At 39.7% G+C, this 20,140-nt stretch overlaps 1 pseudogene; it reads right to left on the minus strand.

Annotated features, from left to right (window-relative positions):
* Nucleotides 1–1,209: 1,209 nt before the first annotated feature.
* On the minus strand, nucleotides 1,210–13,669 carry LOC144256994 (phytanoyl-CoA dioxygenase, peroxisomal-like; annotated as a pseudogene).
* Nucleotides 13,670–20,140: the final 6,471 nt, after the last annotated feature.

Consider the following 20,140-nt stretch of genomic DNA (forward strand, 5'->3'; position numbering starts at 1 on the left):
TACCTTATGTGTTGTTTCTTTTTGAGCAAACAGCAGGGTATGGTGGAAAGAATGATTTCTGAATAGGCTTGACTGAAATCTAGCTCTGTAACTTAGACCAATCTCTGGGACACTAATTCCTCCTCTACAGCAGGTGCTATACAGACTATTATACTGGGGTCTAGTGAATAAAAAATGAGAAAGGGGAAATGGAATTGTTTTATACCTTAGAATTATATAGTTTGTCATTTTTATCTGATTATTCTATTGTTTATTTATTATTCTATTGTTATTCTAAATGTGCCCATAAACTCTAACTTATAGAGTAATTAAATAAATATGGGATGTGTTTATTCAGCACAACCTCACAAACTAATGTAAAGTTGAAGATCCCCCATTAGATACCAAAATCCATGAATGCTCAAGTCTCTTTAATAAATAACTCCTGTACCTCCTCCCAAATACTTCAAAATCACCTCTAAATTATGTATCGTACCTGGTACAATATAAATGCTATGTAATAGTTAGGCTATGTTATTTAAGAAATAATGATAAAGAAAAAAGCCTGTACATGTTCTGTATAGATATGATTACTTTGAAACATTGTTTAATATTTAAATATTTTCCAATATTTCAGTTGGTCGAATCCACCAACATGGAACATTTTCAGACAGGGGACACATTTGTTGGTTCTAACTGGAGAAGCAAGATTCTCCACCCTGGAAAGCTATTCTGAAGGTTCCCAGTGGCAATGTGGCATCCCTCTGGTGTGAGGAGCCTTACAACATCCTAGTGATGACTCTGGGTCATCACTCTCAGTCTCTTGGGGGAAAGGGCATGCCTGCCTTATCATTATCTCATAGCAATAAAATAAATAGGAAGAGCTTCTCGATTCGGGGCCTAAAATATGTTTTCTTAAAATAAAGATGTTTATTAAATTGTCCTGATTGATAATCTGTCTATTACTCATCAGAGTCATTGATGCACTACCATAAAACAAATACTTTCCAAGTGATGTGTATCAATTAGGAAAGCACATGAAATACTGTGTAATGCCCCTCATCCATAAGTATTAGTGATCCTTCATTGAAATCCCAAATCTTTATGTTTGCTCCTATGTATTCAGAATTCCCCAGTCTTTCATTTCAAATTAAAGTAAAGATTAATTAAACATGTGAAGACAAGAAACCTCAGTCATCTTTACTTGGTTATTTCATGCAACTGTACCTACTAGTATATGCTAATTTCCACGATGTAGAATTGATAAATTTCTTCTATAATTTCTTCCTTAATATTTTCTTGACTAGTGCCCTTCACATGGATGTAGTGCCAATCAGCACTGGCAAAATGGCAGGAAATTGCCTGTGCAGAGTGAACAATTGATAATGGAGAAAAGCATCCATTAATGCCAACAACAAAGCAAAGTGTTCTCCTTTCAAAGTGTCAAGTTTCACAATCAAGATTTGACTTCCTTTTGGAGGGATACCAGGGATTGAACTTAGGGAAACTGGAACACAGAGCCACATCTTCAGCTCTATTTTGAATTTTATTTAGGGACATTGTATCATTGAGTTGCTTAGTGCCTCACCATTGCTGAGGCTGGCTTTGAAATTGTGATCCTTCTGCCTCAGCCTCCTGAGCCACTGGGATTACAGGCATGCAATCCTGTGCCCAACCAGGATTTGATTTATAAAGTGCCAGGCCCCTCCATGACATTCCAAATCTGTCCCTTTGTAGGTCATCCTCTCCCTCCAGCCCCCCAGATAAATGTTAATTAAGAAATTACAAAAAAAATTAACTAGCTGTGATATTTACTTTTTTAAGGAATGTATTGGACAGGGAGCATAATCACTTAAGTAACAGACTTTCACAATTTTAAGCATTTAAGTTTTTCCAATGAGTGTATATTTTCAAACGTAAAAGAAATGTACAATCCTTTGGTTCATCATCTTCTTACTCATAAAGGTTGATTACCCTGATAAATTTGGGAAAGGTTATTATTGATATGGCAATAGATATTATTACAAAGGCAATAAATATGAAAAATGAAATTACCTTCAAAAGAAAAACAGCACATCTGTCAATAAAGAGGGATATTTAGAGGTCAATATGTTGACATTATTACCCACCTTGTTTCCTGCTGAGGATAAGGCTGAGGATAAGACTTAGTACTCCCTGTTCCAGAAAAAGGTCTAAACAAATGTAAGCTGAAAAACAATAGCTAAAATCCACCTTCTTGTCACAAGTTAATTATCTTAAGGTGATCATACCTGTCAGAAGGATTTTCTATTTGCCCCAAATTTAAACTCAATTTCCTGCACAGGCTCCAATGCCAGGTAGAGCTATATCAAAGTTCAAATTTTAAAAAAGGGCAGTTATGATCCATGTTGTTATGAAATAATTGTAAATAATCTTCCATAAAATTATAGTCATTGAAAATGTGCAAAAGTAGCAAAGTTAACATGCTATTTGAATATCTCAGCAACTGTTTTTGCTTCAGAAAGCAGCAGTTATGCACTGCAAAGTGACTTACTGCTCTGAAGCAATTCCACATGACCAAGACTCATGATTAACAGGTTTAGGATCCTGAGGGCACCTGGCTTCTCACTGAGTAGAGCAAAAAAAGTACAAGGAAGGCAAATATACTTTCTGGAAAGTAAACTGGAAAAAACAATCCAGTTACTGAAAAGTCATAAATCTTTACATGTTACTATACCTATGATTTTCTGTTTTGAACCCACTCATCTTTAAAAACTAGATACATACTTTCCGGAATCCTTGACTTTGGTTCTGACCTGATCCATGGATGAGCAAAAGGTGAAAGAAAACAGTGTCTCCCTTCTCCATCACAAGGTGCTCTCGGGCATCATCTTGTTCATAGTCCTAGATCCCATGGTACATGACGTTAACTCCACCCTGGAAAACATAAGACAGGCACAGTCTACACTGGAGGAAGCACCAAAATGAACACTTTAAGACTCGGCAGAGAAAGCAAGGGTTGTCTGGCTTCTTCTAAGAAAGAGACTCACCTAAATTAAAAAAGAAAAATAAGTCTGTCATATATCTGTTCTTTAAAATATCCTATGCAATGGCTGCACTAGTGCACACCTGTGATCCCAGCTGCTTGGGAGGCTGAGACTGGTACTTCATGAGTTCTGGAAAACCTAAGCAAATACAGCCAGACCCTGTCTCAAAGGAAGATTTTACAAAGCACTAAGGATGTAGCTTAGTGGTGGAGGGCTTGCCTTGCAAGCATAGTGCCCTGGGTTTGAACACAGCATCACAAAAAAATAAAATCTCATGTTCATATTAAAATCATTAATATTTTTGACCAAATGAAAAATTTTGAATTTTGCCTACCCTTCATCATTGATTTTTAAAAAATCTAGATCAGCTTTGACTCTTGTGCTAAATGTATGCAAACTCCTTTCTCTTAGTCATTTCCAGCCTGAATCTATAACATCCTTGCCCCAGCCTGACATTGTCCACACCTAGAATTTTGTTCATATCATTCTTATATTACTCAGGGTGTCCTAGAGAGGTTTATTACTCTCCCAAAATAGAGTGAAGAACATGCTCATTTTTTTCTGAGTTCAAAGGACCATGTCATATTCAGAATAAAAGAGAATAGTAAGTTCAACATTTGTTTGTTGATAACTATTTCCAAAGGTAGTCATAACTCTAAAAAATGGGTTATGTCCTTATTAAAGAAACCCAAGTGAGAAGTGACTACAGTCGATGAGCCTTTATGTATCTGGACAGAAGTGTCCCATTCTTCATCCTAAGAGTATCTTTAGAAGGAATGATCATTGTCCTACTGCACAACGTTGTGCCTTTGACCCAGTGCCCTTCCTTCCTGGACCAGATGCCTATGTGACCCCAGCTAAGCTAAGCAGATCTTCCACTGCCACTGCTGTGAATCTCAGCAGCATCTCAGAGAACAATCTACTCCCAAATCCTGGAACTACACTCTCCCATGCATCCTGCCCCTCACTGTGAGGAGTAAACTTCCCAGATGGGAAAAGAAAAGGCCAAATTCCTCACACAGGAATTTGTGTTCTGTCAGAACACAGTCCTGACAGAGCCCTAAGCCAATTCTGATGACTTCTGTAACTCCAATCACCACCTGTGAGTCCCAGGTATGCTTTTCCTGCTTCTATGTGGGGAGCCAAGAAGTCAATTTCCTCTTGGATACTAGTGCCAGCTTTTCTGTTCTCACCTCTTACCCAAGACCTCTTTGGGATATCTGAACAGCATGTTACCAAAACTTTTACTCCCCTCTGGGTTATGAGCAGGCTTTCAAAGCCTTTAAGACATTAAAACATGGTCTTATTTTGAGCCCCTCTCCTCAGCTTACCTATAGAGAAAGATTTAACTTGTTTGTCAGAGAGAGAGGAGGAATAGCCCTAGGAATGGTCACAAAAGGACAGACTTGCTCAACAGTCAGCAGCTTATCTCAGTAAGGAGCTTAACATAGTAGCTTTGTTCTCAAAAAAGTAATAGAAAATAAGGTTTCATAATTATCAACATCCAAACCTGTCCAACTACCAACTAGGAAAAAAAATAGTTAAAACCCTTTGGAATGAGATTTCTGCTCAGAAGGCCATTTTTTCCCTAGTTCCTTTTAGATCTCAGCCAGGGCAGACTCAGTAGGAGACCAGACTAATATCCTAGGAAAAAGTGTCTTTTACCAGAACTTACACTACCCTGAACCAAAAAATAAATTGTATGATACTTTACTAGTTACTGGCCAGTCATTTTTTTTGAATTCTTGTTTTTTTCCCTTAAATTCCATATTTTTTCAGTTCATGATTTTGATCCTACACATCTAGGATAGTGTTTTTCTGATCAATCCTATTTTTTATTCAACTATGGATTTTTAAAACATGTATAACATTGCAATTGAGATTCACCTGTGAAAAGCTACAAAGCCTTTACTTTTATGTGTGCACGCTGTGAATTGTGTTGTCTGTCTAGGTGTGCATGCATCCATATATCATGTACATTATAGCAAAATTGGTATATAACTAGTGCTCATAAATTTAAAAAAAATAGATCCAAATATCTTTAAATCACATGATTTAATAAGGCTCAATTTAAATTAAGGTTGTCTTTAAAATTACTTAACTCACAAGTCTCTCTAGGTGGTCAAAAATCACTAATAATATATTGATGTCTACAAAAAGTCTAACATTCATAATTTCTAGACTTTTCTTCAACAAGGGAGAGATGGCTAATATTGTTCAATACACTGTCTGATACCTTGGTTTTCACAGTAAAAATAAATAAATTGGATTTGACATGGGATTACTCATAAATGTGCCTGTTAGACATATGGTTAACTTACCAAGTTAAATTCTAACCGTTAAATACAATATCAAGTAGTCTCAACTCCTTGAATTCCATTGTGTATCATTGTTGGTGTTTTCATAAATTGGTAAATTAAAAAAAAAAGATTTTAAAATTGGTTTGTCATCAGCAAAAATAGGTTACTAAGATATCAAAGTCCCAACAGGTATAATTCTATATACTTAAATATTGTTTATGTTTTCATAAAATGATAAACAGATGTGATTCTGTATACAAAGGGACCCAAAAGTTTCAACTGTGTTTTGATTAGTGACTGTGTTGTGACCATGACTTATACATATAGTTGAAGGTAATTTTATACAATAGTTTAATTTTTGCTTAGGGTACTATAAATAACATAAAGTATTTCTTCTCATTAAAATGGAGTAATTTGCCTAAATTCAGAAATTTACAAGGGTTGTTTCAGAATGTGAACATAAAAAGGGTTTAACAGAAGGGAAAGGGAAATTAGAATGTTGTAGATATAAAAACTATATTTAGTCGAAGAAAAAGAAATGTTTCTGGGTAAGAAAATCTTCCTGTGATAAAATAAAGGCTGAGTCAGGAAATCATAAGTTCAAGGCCAGCCTCAATTTTCTTAAAACAAAGAACAAAAAAGATTGAGAGTGTAGTTCAATGATAAAGGGCTCCAAAGTTCAACCCTTAGTATGACAAATAGATTGAATCAAAACTAATTTAAATGTAAAAGAAAATTCATACCTCCACTGATGAGAAACAAAGGGAAAAAAAAGTCAATGGATTTACAAATAACAGCCTCACAATTTCTCCTCTGATGATATTCAGTCTTAGAAGGGCTCTTTCTCTTTAACACAGAATTCCTGTCTTCCTTATAAAAAGTTAATTAGCACACTCAGTAGCAGTGTTTCTTAGTCTTGGTGCTATTGGTATCTTGGGTGAGATCATTCTTTGGAGAGAGGGCATTATAGGATTCGGACCCCATTACCACATCCTTGGCCCCTAATTACTAGAAGCCTCTAGCACACCAACCTTGCTGTTGCCACCACCAAGAAAGTCTTGAGACATTGCCAATATCCACTGAGGGGAACAATCACCTGCAGCTGAGACCCACCACTCTAGCACCATGTGTAGAAAGGGGTTAAATCCAGGACATTCACCAGGTCTTGGGGAAGACCTGCAGGCTGGCTATGAAGGACAAACCAAAACAAGAGCAGTCTCTAGCCTCTGGGAGAGTGCAGTATCTGAAGAGCTCCTTATCTTCATGGAAATTCTGGACCTTCAAGATTGTTTTCTCACTTGGAGTGTATCCTGATTTTGCAAGGGACATATCTCTCATGACCACTAGTCCTGCTGGTTTTGACTCCTTTTTGCAGATTTTTTCAAATTCAACCCTAGAAAATTAAATTACAAACAATGTCATGACCTCTGCTCCAAGCCCCTGGTTGGCCTGGACTTGAGCAAAGACTGGCAGGTACAGGAGTATTTTCTCTCTACTTTCTCAGCTCTCAGGCCTAGTAGAATAATTTTGATGGGAGGGAAGAGAAAATGGCCAACTCAGTAATCGTGGCCTCCTAGCTGGAGTCTATGACCTGAATGAAAATATTGCTTGGCTTCACACACCAGTGGAGAAATAGTTTCATAATTATATTGTAGTAATACAGGCTGAGTATTCCTTTTTTGGATTTTGTTATATTGGCTTATATATAATGAGCTGATTTTAGTGGCTCAGGCCTCTATTCATAGAGACTCAGGACAGGAGGCTGCATGAAACCAACCTAATCAATTTACCAAGTCTCTGTTTCAAAAAAATATATATAGAAAGGTCTGGGATGGACTTCTGTGGTAAAGCTCCCCTGGGTTCAATCCCCAGGACTGAAAACAATGATAATGAAGATGATGATGATGATGATGAAGATAAAATAATAATGAGATACCTTAAAGATGGGACCCATGGCTCATCACAGAATTTATGTTTTCTATATGTCACATACACATAGCTTGAAGGTAATTTTATACAATAGTTTTAGTGTGTATGTGTTGTGACCATGACCATCACATGGGGTCAAGTGCAGAATTTTCCTCTTGTGACATCATCTTGGTGCTCAATGATTTGGATATGGAATTTTCATGTTAAGGATGCTTGGCCTCTAGTAGCAAATACTCCTGTAACAACTACCTGATGCCAGGCCCTCTTCATGGTACTCTCCACATATTTTACCTTTTTTGTCCTATCAACAATGCTAGGAGATCAGTACTATTATTATGAACATTTTACAGAGTACACACAGGTATGGAAAATTAAGGTGACTATGTGGGACATGCCACCTGTGTGGGACACACCATGTTAAGAGGTAGAACTGAGATTAAGACCAGAAAGTCTGGCTCCAGAGCCTATGCTCATAACACATCCCAACAAACCACATCACTCAAAAATACATGAACTTGCAGAGGCTAATCTAACTTGTATTCCCATTACATACATGTAATACATAGTATATCAATTTTTATTCATGCATTATAATTACACCTAATAATTATATCATTGTGGCATATTCATATCTGCACATAGTATTCTTGGGTCATCTCCCCTTTCTCTTGCCTCTTCCCCCTCCCACAGAACCTGTTGCTGTACTTTATTGATCTCCCTTCTATTTTCATGAGACCTCTTTTTACCCCTTTCTTCTCTCTACTTTCCACGTGAGAGAACACAATGACCCTTGACTATGAGTCGGCTTATTGATCTTAACATGATGTTGTCCAGTTTCATCCATTTTCCTGAAAATGACATAATTGCCATAATACACATTTTGTAAAATAACCAAGAGTTTTACTTTACCTAAAGCGTTCAATATCAGCATCAGATACTAGATTTTTAATAACAAGAAATCCATTTTCTTCATAAAATTTTCTCTGTTCCAGGCTTAGCACATTATTTTCCAAAGTATACCTACAGAAGAAATAGGCACCAAATAAGTCCAAACTTAATTATAACCTACCATTATGTTCCAAGAATCCAAGAAATGTTCATATTCTTTAATCCAATACTTCTAATTGTAGGTCTTTAAGAAAATGATCTTAAAATGTTTGAAGTTTCAGGTCCAAAACATTGGCAGGTACAGGAGTAGTTTCTCTATACTTTGGTTCTTTGGGATTGGCTTATTTTGGTTAGCATAATATTCCCCAGTCCATCAATTTAAAAATATACAGTAATGGAAGAAAAATTAACTCATCACATTATATCCACTCAGTGAAACATGATTCAGGCATTAAAACTGAAGGAAATGAGCGTGTGAAAAATGGCCATTATAATAAAATATGATTACAGTGATATAAATATGACACTATTTGTGCAAAGGAGACTGCTGAGAAATGCACCAAAAATATTTTTAACAGTGATTGTCTTTCAATAATTCAATTATGGTTGATTTTTTTGAATTCCCTCTTTTTCTCTGATTTTTAAATTTTTTCTGGATTGCATGTACATGGTTTTCAGTTTGGAAATTAATTCAATAAATTTTATGTTTTCAATTCAGAAATAATCAAAATAACAAAATCCAAATAAATATACAACATATCAGCAAATGAGGTGAAACTGCAAATAGGTTCAACCAATATGGAAATCAGTACGGAGATTCTTCAGAAAACTTGGAATGGAACTACCATTTGACCCAGTCATTTCTAGGTTTATACCCAAAGGACTTAAAATCAGCATACTACAGTGATGCAGCCACATCAATGTTTACAGCAGATGGATTCACAATAGCTAAACTATGGAACCAACCTTCCCTTCAACAGATGAATAGATAAAGAAACTGTGGTATATATACACAACAGAATATTACTCAACCTAAAAGAAGAATGAAATTATGGCATTTTTCCAGTAAAAGGATGGAACTCGGGATTATTATGCTAAGCAAAATAAGCCAATCCCAAAGAACCAAAGAATAAATGTTTTCTCTGATATGTGGATGCTAATTCACAATAAGGGAGAGGGGGAAGAATAGAGGTATTTTAGACTAGATAGAGAGGTGTGCAGGGAGGGGCAGAGGCATGAGGGTAGGAATGATGGAAAAATGAATCAGACATTATTACCCTATGTGTAATATGATTACATGACCTGTGTAACTCTACAACATGTACAACCACATGAATGAGAAGTTATACTCCATTTATGTATGATCTGTCAAAATGCATTTAACTGTCATGTATAACTAATTAGAACAACAACAACAAAGAGAAATCACAATACTAAAAAAGATATCAGCAAATAAAATCACCCAACACCTCTCATAAGACTGAAATTGTGACTGTAACAATATTTATGTAGGTCAAGTTTTCCCCTAAGGTGACATAAGAATAAAACTTGTAAACATTTATAAACCCATGACGCAGGAGGCTGAGGCAGAGTTGCATGTTCCAGGTTAGCCTCAGCAACTTAGTGAGGCCTTAAGGAACTTAGCCAGATCCTGTCTCAAGATAAAAATTTAAAAAGAGAAAAAAAATATAATGAAAACAAAAAATTCTAGCTAATATATCAATTCAACCAAACTACAAGCTAATTTAGTTGTGATAGTTTCTTTTCTTTTTTGTGGTGGTGCTGGGGATATTTTCTTTTCTTTTTTCTTTTCTTTTCTTTTTTTTCTTTTTTTTTTTTTTTTTTTTTTTTTTGTGTGTGTGTGTGTGTGGTGGGGCTGGGAATTGATCCCGGTGCCTTGTGCATGTGAGGCAAGCACTCTACCAACTGAGCTATATCCCCAGCTCCATGCTTATATTTTCAAAACTCAGATTATATATTTTCTGATAGTTTTCCTTCTTTCTGAAGTTTCGAAAAAAATATAGAAAAATTAAAGTCAAGATCTTCAAAAGCACCCACAATTCTACTAATTAATTAGAACAAATCCTACAAACAAAGCATATTTATAATGAATTCTAAGCAGGCAATACATATTTTATATCAGATCTAAATTACCACTAGAAAAGCATTTATATACATAGTAGAGTTACCACTTAAAGTGACATCTACTTATTGGAATTACTGAGGATGGAAACTGGCATGGGCAATAGGCCCTGAAGTATGAGTAGCTACCTAGCATGTGAATTAAGGCAAACAAAGTAAAATTGGGGAGTCAACCTTGTCTAGAAACAACTGCCTGCTCTGGAGTGGTTCTCTCAGGAAAGGAGTTCCCTAAACAGACACCAGATGCTCAGGTTTCCCACATCACCCTGACAAGTACACACTGCTGCTTTAAGTCCTTTCATTTATATCACTTTGTTTCATGTTCAAAATAATCTGGGGAGGTAGCAGGAAGATAAAGGGCTTTACAGTCATTCCTGCTGTTGCACTAGGAAACCTGGGCTTGGAGAGCTCAGTAACTGTCCAAGGTCACCCAGAGGGGAATGGCTGAGTCAGGACAGAACTCACACTCAGCTTCAGGGCTTCGGTCTGTCTTAATCCATGAGACTTCCTCCTAGGAAACCACTGAATGAGAACAAATCCAAAATTCAACTCTAGAAGTAAGGAAAGATCAGGGACTGTTCACCAAAAGCATATAATTAATTAAGTTAGACTTCATTCCAAAATACAAGAAAGTTTGGTTGGTCATGGGACGGAGGAAGGGTAGAGTCCATAAAATAAAGTCATGACTACAAGAATAGTATGAGTCCCACAGTCTAGTCTAATTTTAAATATGTGTAAGAACTAAAAATTCTCTTTCTAAAATCTCTTTTCCAAACTTAACTAGAGATTATTGACACAGCATCTCATTGTTTCTATTATTTTCTCATTGTTTCTTTAGTTAAAAGAGTTCCTTTCAGAGTGTCACTTCTCATGAACAGGTTATCACTTCTTAAGTGACATCTCTATCAAATATGATGACAGTGTCATAATCCTGGAAGAATGCAAGTCAAGACTCAGAATTATGAGCTCCTGTCTGCTCTGTCACAGGCAGAGGGGTTAACACCCTGCCTGGGTCAATGACTCTCAGCAAATTGTCATTGCCAAGACACTCAGATCGCAGACTCTAGACCAATGGTCTTGTTGCCTCTCCTCCATTCCTGTAGCAAGGTTTCTTTGTCACTATTGTTTTGGGGGAAATTTTAATGACATGGAAATGTTTATGATCTAAGGTTAGGTGAAAACATGTGTGCACAAAACTCATACAGTATATTCCTGGGTTTTAATACTTGCATAGGAAAGGAAAACACCAACAAGTTTACGATTTGTCAGTGGTGGAATAATGACTTACATGTATTTAATTTCCCCTCTCTACTTGTCTTCATGTTAAAAAAAGCTTTACATTTTATACTTAAAAAATGATTAGCCCTTTTTCAAAATCTCCCTTCTAAGAAACAATTAAAACTGGAGAAAAACTATCACAAAACTTCCAAAATCTTACACTAGGGAAATATTCACTACAAATTGTGGATAATAAAGTCCAATGTCATAGCCAGCAGCCATCTCTGGCTATTTTAGCTGAAAGTCATTCAATGTCAACATTCAGTCCTTCAACTGCACCTGGTCTTATTTCAACAGCTCAACAACCATATGTGGCTGGGGCTACTGCATTGGACAGTCCAGGTATGGAATATCCCATCATTGCAGAAAGCCATGTTCAACAGTGGTGCTATAGAACATATCCATGAAAAGACTAATCTCTAAACTCAGCACTACTTTAAAAAAATAAGCAGGGTAAGAACATCCAATTTAAAAAAATATTGAGAGAGCCAGGGATTTAGCTCAGTGTGAGAGACTTGCCTAGCATGCACCACACCTTAGGTTCTGTCCCCAGAATGGCAGGGAAGAAAAGCAAAGCATTGAGAGACTGGACCAAGAAACCTCAATTCCACTCCCAGTGCAGCTCTCAAAATTTAGCCTGGTCAAAAGCACAAAGCTAAAAGAGACCTGAGATTTCCACCCTTAAATTCTGATTCTTCAGTCTGAGTTGAGTTGAATCATAGAATTCTCATTCCCCACCACTCTTGTGATTAAATCCAGGGCCTGCAAGCCCTCTACCACTGAGCTAAACCCACTGAGCTACACCTGCACAGCTGAAGTCCTCAACAACTTCTTCTGACAAGTCCCAGGAGATGCAGATGACACTGGTCCATAGAACATACTGTGACAAACACTGGTTTAATTAAATGACCGTGGTCCAGGTTTTTAATCTCTCCTAGTCTCTGTTTCTCACCTGTAAAATGAGCTGACATCCTCACCTGGGGTCTCTTTATTATCTTATGAGCAAAGCTTAAATTTTCAGTGTTCTCCCACATTGCTGCTTGGAAACCCACTGGGAAGAGGAACATTGAAAGTTCAAGAAACAGCTATTAGAACCAATTAGTTAGGAGAGATGTTGGGAGGTTTACATAAAGCAGAAGAGAGGCTATTGGTCTAAGGAAAAACCGCAGGCAGTTCCTACATAGCTTCCCAAAACACTCTCTGAATGAGAAGGCTTAAACTGAGCAGGCAAAAGCAGTTCAAGAAATCGATTTGTATTGTGGGTCCTATTCACACTCACACATTTCTGGATCTGCTCCTCCCCTACAAGCCTGGCACACACATCCTGCTGGCATTCACTTCTGAAGACTTAAGGACAACCCAGGCGCTGGATTCTAAATCCTTTTCCAGACACTAGTGCAGACTCTGCCAGGGTCCCCAGGCCATCAGAGGTTGCTGCCACAGAGCACAGAGCCCTCCTGGGAAGGGGAGCAGCCGCAAGCGCAGGTTGAGAGAGCGTTCTATCTCCAGGGGACTGCCCTGGGCAGAGCCAGTGTGTCCAGCTCACATCCCTTCAGAGGATTGGCATCCCCTCCTGGGAAGGTTCTAGTGACCTGCCCCCTAGGTTCCTTCCAGGAAGCTCTGGCTCATGTTTACAGTGGGACTGTCCTGGGGCATTTCTTGGTCTCCAGATATTCGCAGAGGTCGTGCACACCTCGTGCAGAAAATGACAAGGCAGCTGACCATGAAAAGGCCTCCTTTGGGACCCCCAATCCTCCCCTCACTCTTCATGAAGCAAGAAATCGCCGGCTCTAAGAAGGACCAGAAAGGTGGAGCCACAGAAACCAGGACAGTCACAACTGATGGCTGAAAAAGAGGCCTCTGAGGTCGTGGGGGCCGCCAGCGCCTGGGAAGGCAGCCTCCACCCCGCCCCCGGGCGCCTGGGAGTGATGTGCCTTGGTGGCGGGAGTGGCAGGGAGCGCCCTGGAAGCAATCACTCGGGCCTGGGACCACCTCCAAGACCAAGGCTGTGATGCCCCATCTGTTCTGAGCCCAGCTCAGCACAAAGGATACCACGCCCCTGGGCAAGGAGCTGCCGAAGTGCTCCAGAACCATCCTCAGGCAAGCGGCTGTGCCCTGCTGCTCCATGGTGGAGGTGAGGACACCAACCCCCAGGACTGGCCTCCGCCCCTCTTTATTCTGGTGTCGCCCCGCCTCCTGGCGAGGAAGGGGCTACCTGGTCCAAGGGAACACGTGGCGGCTCCCCTCCCCCGCGGATCCAGGATCTCCCCCTCTGGGGATCAGCCTATGGAGGATGCAGGACACTCCCTGGGCCACCTGGTCAGTGCAGGGGCCACTGTCACCTGAGTCTTCTTCTCATGAGGCTTGTTCCTAATCTACAAGGACCTTCCCTGCATGACCCCAGCAACACACTTAAACTTCAGAGCTTCAATCCATCAGCAGCCATTCTGGAGACTGTTCTTTACACTACTAAACCAGTAAAATTCATGTGTTTCCACCAAAAAAAAAAAAAAATCGTTTGTGGGGTTTAAAAGAGATTCAATTTAGTGCAAGTTCAACCCAAATTTGAGAGTTTGGCTGTTTTTTTTTTAAGTGTATGAAATAAATGACTCCCAGAAAAGTCTGATACTGTCTAGCATAATTTAAATGTTCTCACAGAACTTAAAATTCTTTTTGTAAGATCTCCTTGTAACATCCTGTTGTAAGATCTACAGATGATTGACATTTCACCTGCTCTCTTTTCTCCCCCCAGTTTTTCATTGTTTCTTTATCATGGAGTTACTTGCAGAATGTTGCTCCTCGTCAACTTGTTATTATTTATTAAATGGTGTCTTTATACAATTTGGTGACAGTGCCGAAAGGCCAGCAGTTCAAAAGCCATTTCCTATTTTCACAGAGAGAACATCAATCAGCCATTAGATCATGCTCTTCCTTTTGGCCTTCACCTTTGGGTTCTTTATGCCTTTCCTATGGCATTCTTCATTTGTTGTTCCAAGGTTCAAAGTCTTGCTCACAGAAGGACCCAGTGTCACAGGAGACTGGGGAGCTCAAGCTCCAAACCTCAGGTCTGGTGTCCTCATGGAGGATAATCTAAAGTCAGACAGGAAAAGCCAAGCAAGAGAATTTTCTTGTAGGAGTGAGATCACAGTAGGGCTCTGCAGAAAGCTGAGAGAGAGAGTGGGTGGACTCCAGCAGAGAAGGGCAAAGGAACCAGTGCTGCTCCCAACTTGAATGCTCTTTGCTGTTTACCAGGAGAAGTGGATTCCCCCTCCTGCAGTCTTTACCAATCAGATGCTGGTCTGCCCCTTCCCACCTGCTGGAGGAGTTTTTGACCCTAGTGGGTCCTCTCTGGAACTGTCATGGTGACCATCCTATTCAGGGGGGCTGCATCCACAAGTCAATCCTATCTTCATGCAGGTGCTGGAGTCAGTGAGGGCAGACTTCATCTTAGTGCATCTGTGCTATTAATGAAATTTCCCTTAGAAATACATTGAGAATCCTGTGGCCACAAATACTAACTTTACAATGACCTCAGTAGACTCTGCCAGGAGTTAGCCCAGTTGATCTTTCTTTCTTGATAGTATTTTCAATAAACTTTGTTTTCATCTGTCTATTCTCAGAGTTAGTGCACCTGTTCTTCTACAAGTTACCTGATTGTTATTTTAAAAAAAAAATGAAAGAAACCCCATGACCCTGCTGTGTTATTGGCTCAAATTTCACTACTCATAACTAACTACTATCTGACACCTACTGGTTCCTCTACAATGTTCAATTTCATACTGCTGATCTGATCATGCCCAGGGTGGAAACCTGACCCTGAACTAGTCCGCTGAGGTTTCTGAGAGTTCTCAGAAGACAGCTTATATGCCTCAGCATTTAAACTAAAGACACTGTCCTCTGGGGGACTCAGCATCCTGCATCTTTTTGCTTCAGCACTTACCCCACTGGGTCCAGATAAACAAGTGTTCCCTTACTGCCCTCGCCTGATAGAAAGTGAGAACTGCTGAGAGAAGAAAATAAAAATTAAAAATGTGAACTCAGTTCCTCTTTCTCTGAATTAAAGAACAAAACCTTTACTCTGAAAGAGATTCCTTTCCAGATCAGTGAAGAAATATGAATGGGGTAATGTCACTGGTTCAGATGTGGCTCCCTGTTAGGGCTCATGCATGAGACCCTGTGCACATTTTCCATCACTAAGCTCTAGATATCTTGGGGTTTTTTTGTTGTTTTTTCTTGACTGATTGGGGATGAAACAGAGGTTCTCAAGCATACTAGGAAATTGCTCTCCCCCTGACTATAACCCCATCCCTTTTGAAATATCAGACTAATTTGCCCTGCTGGCCTCAACCTGGCGACTTTCCTGCCTCAGACTTCCAAGTCACTAGGATTACAGGTATTGCCACTTCTCATGGCCCAGTCACTGCAGCATACAGAGTTGACTGAGGCACCAAAAGGTAATGTGAGTTAGTTCCAGTCATCATGTTAGTGGTTTGATCTAACTGCACCTGGCCACTTAGACACATGAAATCCCATGATCAGAGATGAATTCCATGAGCAGGGTGTGGTGGCACACATCTGTCATCCCAGAGATCCAGAGGCCCAGGTGGGAGGATTGCAAGTTTGACCTGAGCCCGGGCAACTTAGTGAGACCCTGTCTCCAAATAAAAACTAAAAAGGACTGGTGATGCAGCTCAGTGGTAAAGGACCCCTCAGTTTAATTCTCAGTTCAAAAAAAAAAAAAAACCAGGAAAGAAAAAATAAATAGATAATTAAACAAACTTCACAAAGGACTTATCCAATTTAAAGTTGATGTCATATTGATTAATACCTTCAAGTCTAGTCAACATTTTTGAGCACCTGTCATACCAGGATATAGACTGAATGCTGGAATTACAAAGGTAAGTAAGAAAGATGCTGTCCTTCACTTAAGATGCCTGTCATCCAGGTGAGGAGAGAGCCCTCAAAGCAAGTTTCAGGGGCTGGGAGTGTTGCTCAGTGCAGAGTGCTTTCCAGTGTGCATAAAGCCCTGACTTTAATTCCCAGCACCAAGAAAAAAAAACAACAGGTTTCACTGAGCTTTTGGCTGTGAAATTAAACTCTATGAGAGCCCTGGTCCTCTGGGGAACATGACTTATTGGGAGGACAGTATCTAGAACTCTACCTTCAAGGACTTCTGGAACATTCTTCAACTAGAAAAATCAACAAAGACTTGCAGGTCATGTCTGCTGGAGGAAGAACAGTCCCCTTAGAAACTGCACAATCTCCTGGGGGATGAGGCGCTTCTGTTGTCCCCACAACTCTGATGTGCAAGAGCAGGTGGGGGAGGCGAGGGAAGCAGAGGAACCAAGGGAGGCCATGGCCACCCCACATTCAGGAAATGACAAGTACTCCTATGCACAATGGTAACATCAGAAACCACCTCAAATCCCTCTTGGAACCAAGGAGCCTACATTCATTAGTAAATTCTATAAATATGAGTTATTTATGTTGAATTTCTATTATTTAACTCAGGTTAAAAAATCAACATATTTGTGACTTGATCTTAGTGAGAATCCCTGAGGTAAGTCTTCTGTTTCTTCCCAGATGCCTACATTTTTACCTATACAGTTGAAGGAAAGCTTCCTCTGGTAGAAGGGGTTGATCAATACACAGGACAGGAAAGATGCAGCTGAGCCTGGAGCATCCCCTGGTGGCTGAAAGTAGGCAGTGCTAATAATTAAGAACAAAGCAAAAACCTACACAGATGAGGGTCTCTATGTCCAAGGGACACAGGAGGCAAGAGCAACAGCTTCTAATGGCCAAAGCTGGAACAATTTGAACAAACTAGAGTTGTAGACTGTGTTAGGTGTGGCATACACCTGAAATCCCTGCTACTCAAGAAGCTGAGGTAGGAGGATTGAAAATTTGAGGCCATCCTGAGCAACTTAGTGAGACCTTCTCACAAAAAATGGGGGAGGGAGCTCGTTATGTAACTAATGGCAGAACAGCTGCCTAGCTCCAGGCCCTGAGTGGGATCCCCCACACTGGCAAATAAAAAATAAAAATACAGGGCTGGGGTGGTGGCTCAGCAGTAGAGCGTTTGCCTAGTGCGTTCGAGGCCCGGCGGGGTTCAATCCTCAGCACCACATAAAAATAAATAAATAAAACAAAGGTGTTGTGTCCAACTACAACTAAAAAATAAAAATTAACATTATATATATATATATGTTACAGTGTGATATAATCAAAGTAGAATCATTGTCCCAGGTTTTCTTCACAAGGCATATCTCCTTAGAGAAACAGAGTCCTGCCTTCATAAACATGGAAGGCAGCTTTGTAATATATTGTCCCAGTTCATATCATCAGATCTTCAATCTAAATGTGCCCCAAACAGGTTCCATAATTGAATCATGTTTAGCTTTCCATTGTCTGTAGAAGTGTGGGCTAAAGATGTTATTTGGGTCAAATGTTTCAGATGCAACACCATCTCATACTCAGGAAGATGGCTACTGCTGGGCATGCCCTTGAAGGCCTCTGATCCAGGCCCCCTGGAAGGTTGAGGAAGGAGCATGACGAGTTCAAGGATAATCTGGGCAACTTAGACCCTGACTCAAAAAAACAAAATTTAAAGTGGGGAGGATCGGGAAATGTGGTTCAGGGCTAGATATCAGGGTTCGGTAAGAAGGCTACTATAAACAAATAAAAGTCACTAGTGGCTGCAAAGATAGGGAGACGTTGGAAGGCTCCTTCACTACTGATGGGGACGTAAAACGTTGCAGACACTGGACAAAAAAGTATAGTGACTCCTAACAAATTAACAATAGAACTCCCAGAGGATCCAGCAATTCCACTTCTGGAATTAAAAGTCAAAAGATACCAAAAGAATGGAAAGCAGGGTCTCAAAGAGACATGTGTACACTCATGTTCACAGTCGCACTGTTCAGAATCACTGAAAATGGAAAGCAATCTGCAATAGACACGAGAATGAGCAGAACACGGTATAGACATACAATGGAGCATTATTTGTAATTTTTTTGTAGTAATAGATGGACAGAATGCCTTTTTTAAAAAATTATTTTTTAGGTGTAGTTAGACACAATGCCTTTATTTTATTTATTTATTTTTATGTGGTGCTGAGGATCGAACCAGGGTCCTGCACGTGCTAGGCAAGCGCTCTACCACTGAGCTATAACCCCAGCCCCAGAATGCCTATATTTTATTTGTGTATTTTTATGTGGTCTGAGGATCGAACCCAGTGCCTCATGCACTGTAGGCAAGCCCTCTGCTGCTGAGCTACTACTGCCCCAACTTCTCATTGGAGTATTTTTCCATCTTAAAAAGAAGGACATTCTGATATATGCCACAGCATGGAATAACCTTGAGCACATTGTGCAAAACAAAATAATCCTGAAAGGAAAAGAAAATCACTCAGGTGATTCCACTCCCCTGAGTGTCCCTAAATTAAGCAAATTCACAGAGACAGAATGCAGAGTGTGGTGGGCCAGGTTTGAAGCATTTACTGAGGATGATGTGTCAGTTTGGTACAATGGAAAGTGTTCTGTGGATGGATGGTGATGATGGCTGCAAAGCAATGTGAATGTACTCAATGCCACTGATCTACACTCTTAAAAATGGCTAAGATGGCCAGGCATGGGAGCATATGCTTGTAATCCCAGTGACTGGGGAGGCAGAGGCAGAATTGCAAGATCCAGGCCATACTGGAAATTTAGCAAGAACTTATGGTTCAGATATTGGGGTGTCACCCAAAAGCTCAATGTGAGACAATGCCAGAAAGTTTAGAGGTGACATGATTAGGAATTAAGAATTTTAACCTAATCAGTGCCTTAATGCCCTGATAGAATAAACTGGGTAGAACCTATAGGTAGGTAGGATGTGGCTGAAAGAGGAGGGTCATTAGGGAGGTGTGCCTTTTGGGGTATACATGTTGTCCATGTTCAGCAAAAGTCTCTCTCTGCTTCCTGATATCAAGTCCTGAGCTGCTTTAATCTAGCACAGCCTTCCACCATGAGGTCCTGACTCACCTTGGACCCAGAACAATGGAGTCTGTCATCTAGGGACTAAGATCTCTGAAACCTTGAGCCACAAATAAACCTCTCCACCTCTAATTGTTCTTGTCATGTCTTTTGGTCACAGCCGTGAAAAATCTGACTAAAACACTATGTCTCAAACTTAAAAAAAAAAAAAAAAAAGGCTGGGGATGTAGCTCAGTAGCAAAAAAATCCCTGGGTTCAATCCCCAGTAAGAAAAAAGAAAACAAAAAATGCAGGCTAACATGAATAATTGTATGAGATATATATATCATACAATTATATATATATATATATATATATGGCAGAGGTACCGGGGATTAAACACAGGGGTCAGGGGCACTCCACCACTCCAGCCCTGTTTTGTATTTTATTTAGAGACAGGGTTTCTCTGATTTGCTTACCACCTTGCTTTTGCTGAGGCTGGCTTTGAACTCACAGTCTTCCTGCCTCAGCCTCCTGAGCCGCTGGGATTACAAGCATGTACCACTGTACCCAGCTGTAATATATATTTTATTCCAATTTTATATATTAAAAAGAACACAGGAAACAAAGGGGAGTCCAAGCACAT

Source organism: Urocitellus parryii, chromosome 9 (assembly GCF_045843805.1).
Source record: "Urocitellus parryii isolate mUroPar1 chromosome 9, mUroPar1.hap1, whole genome shotgun sequence".
NCBI classification, from domain to species: Eukaryota; Metazoa; Chordata; class Mammalia; order Rodentia; family Sciuridae; genus Urocitellus; species Urocitellus parryii.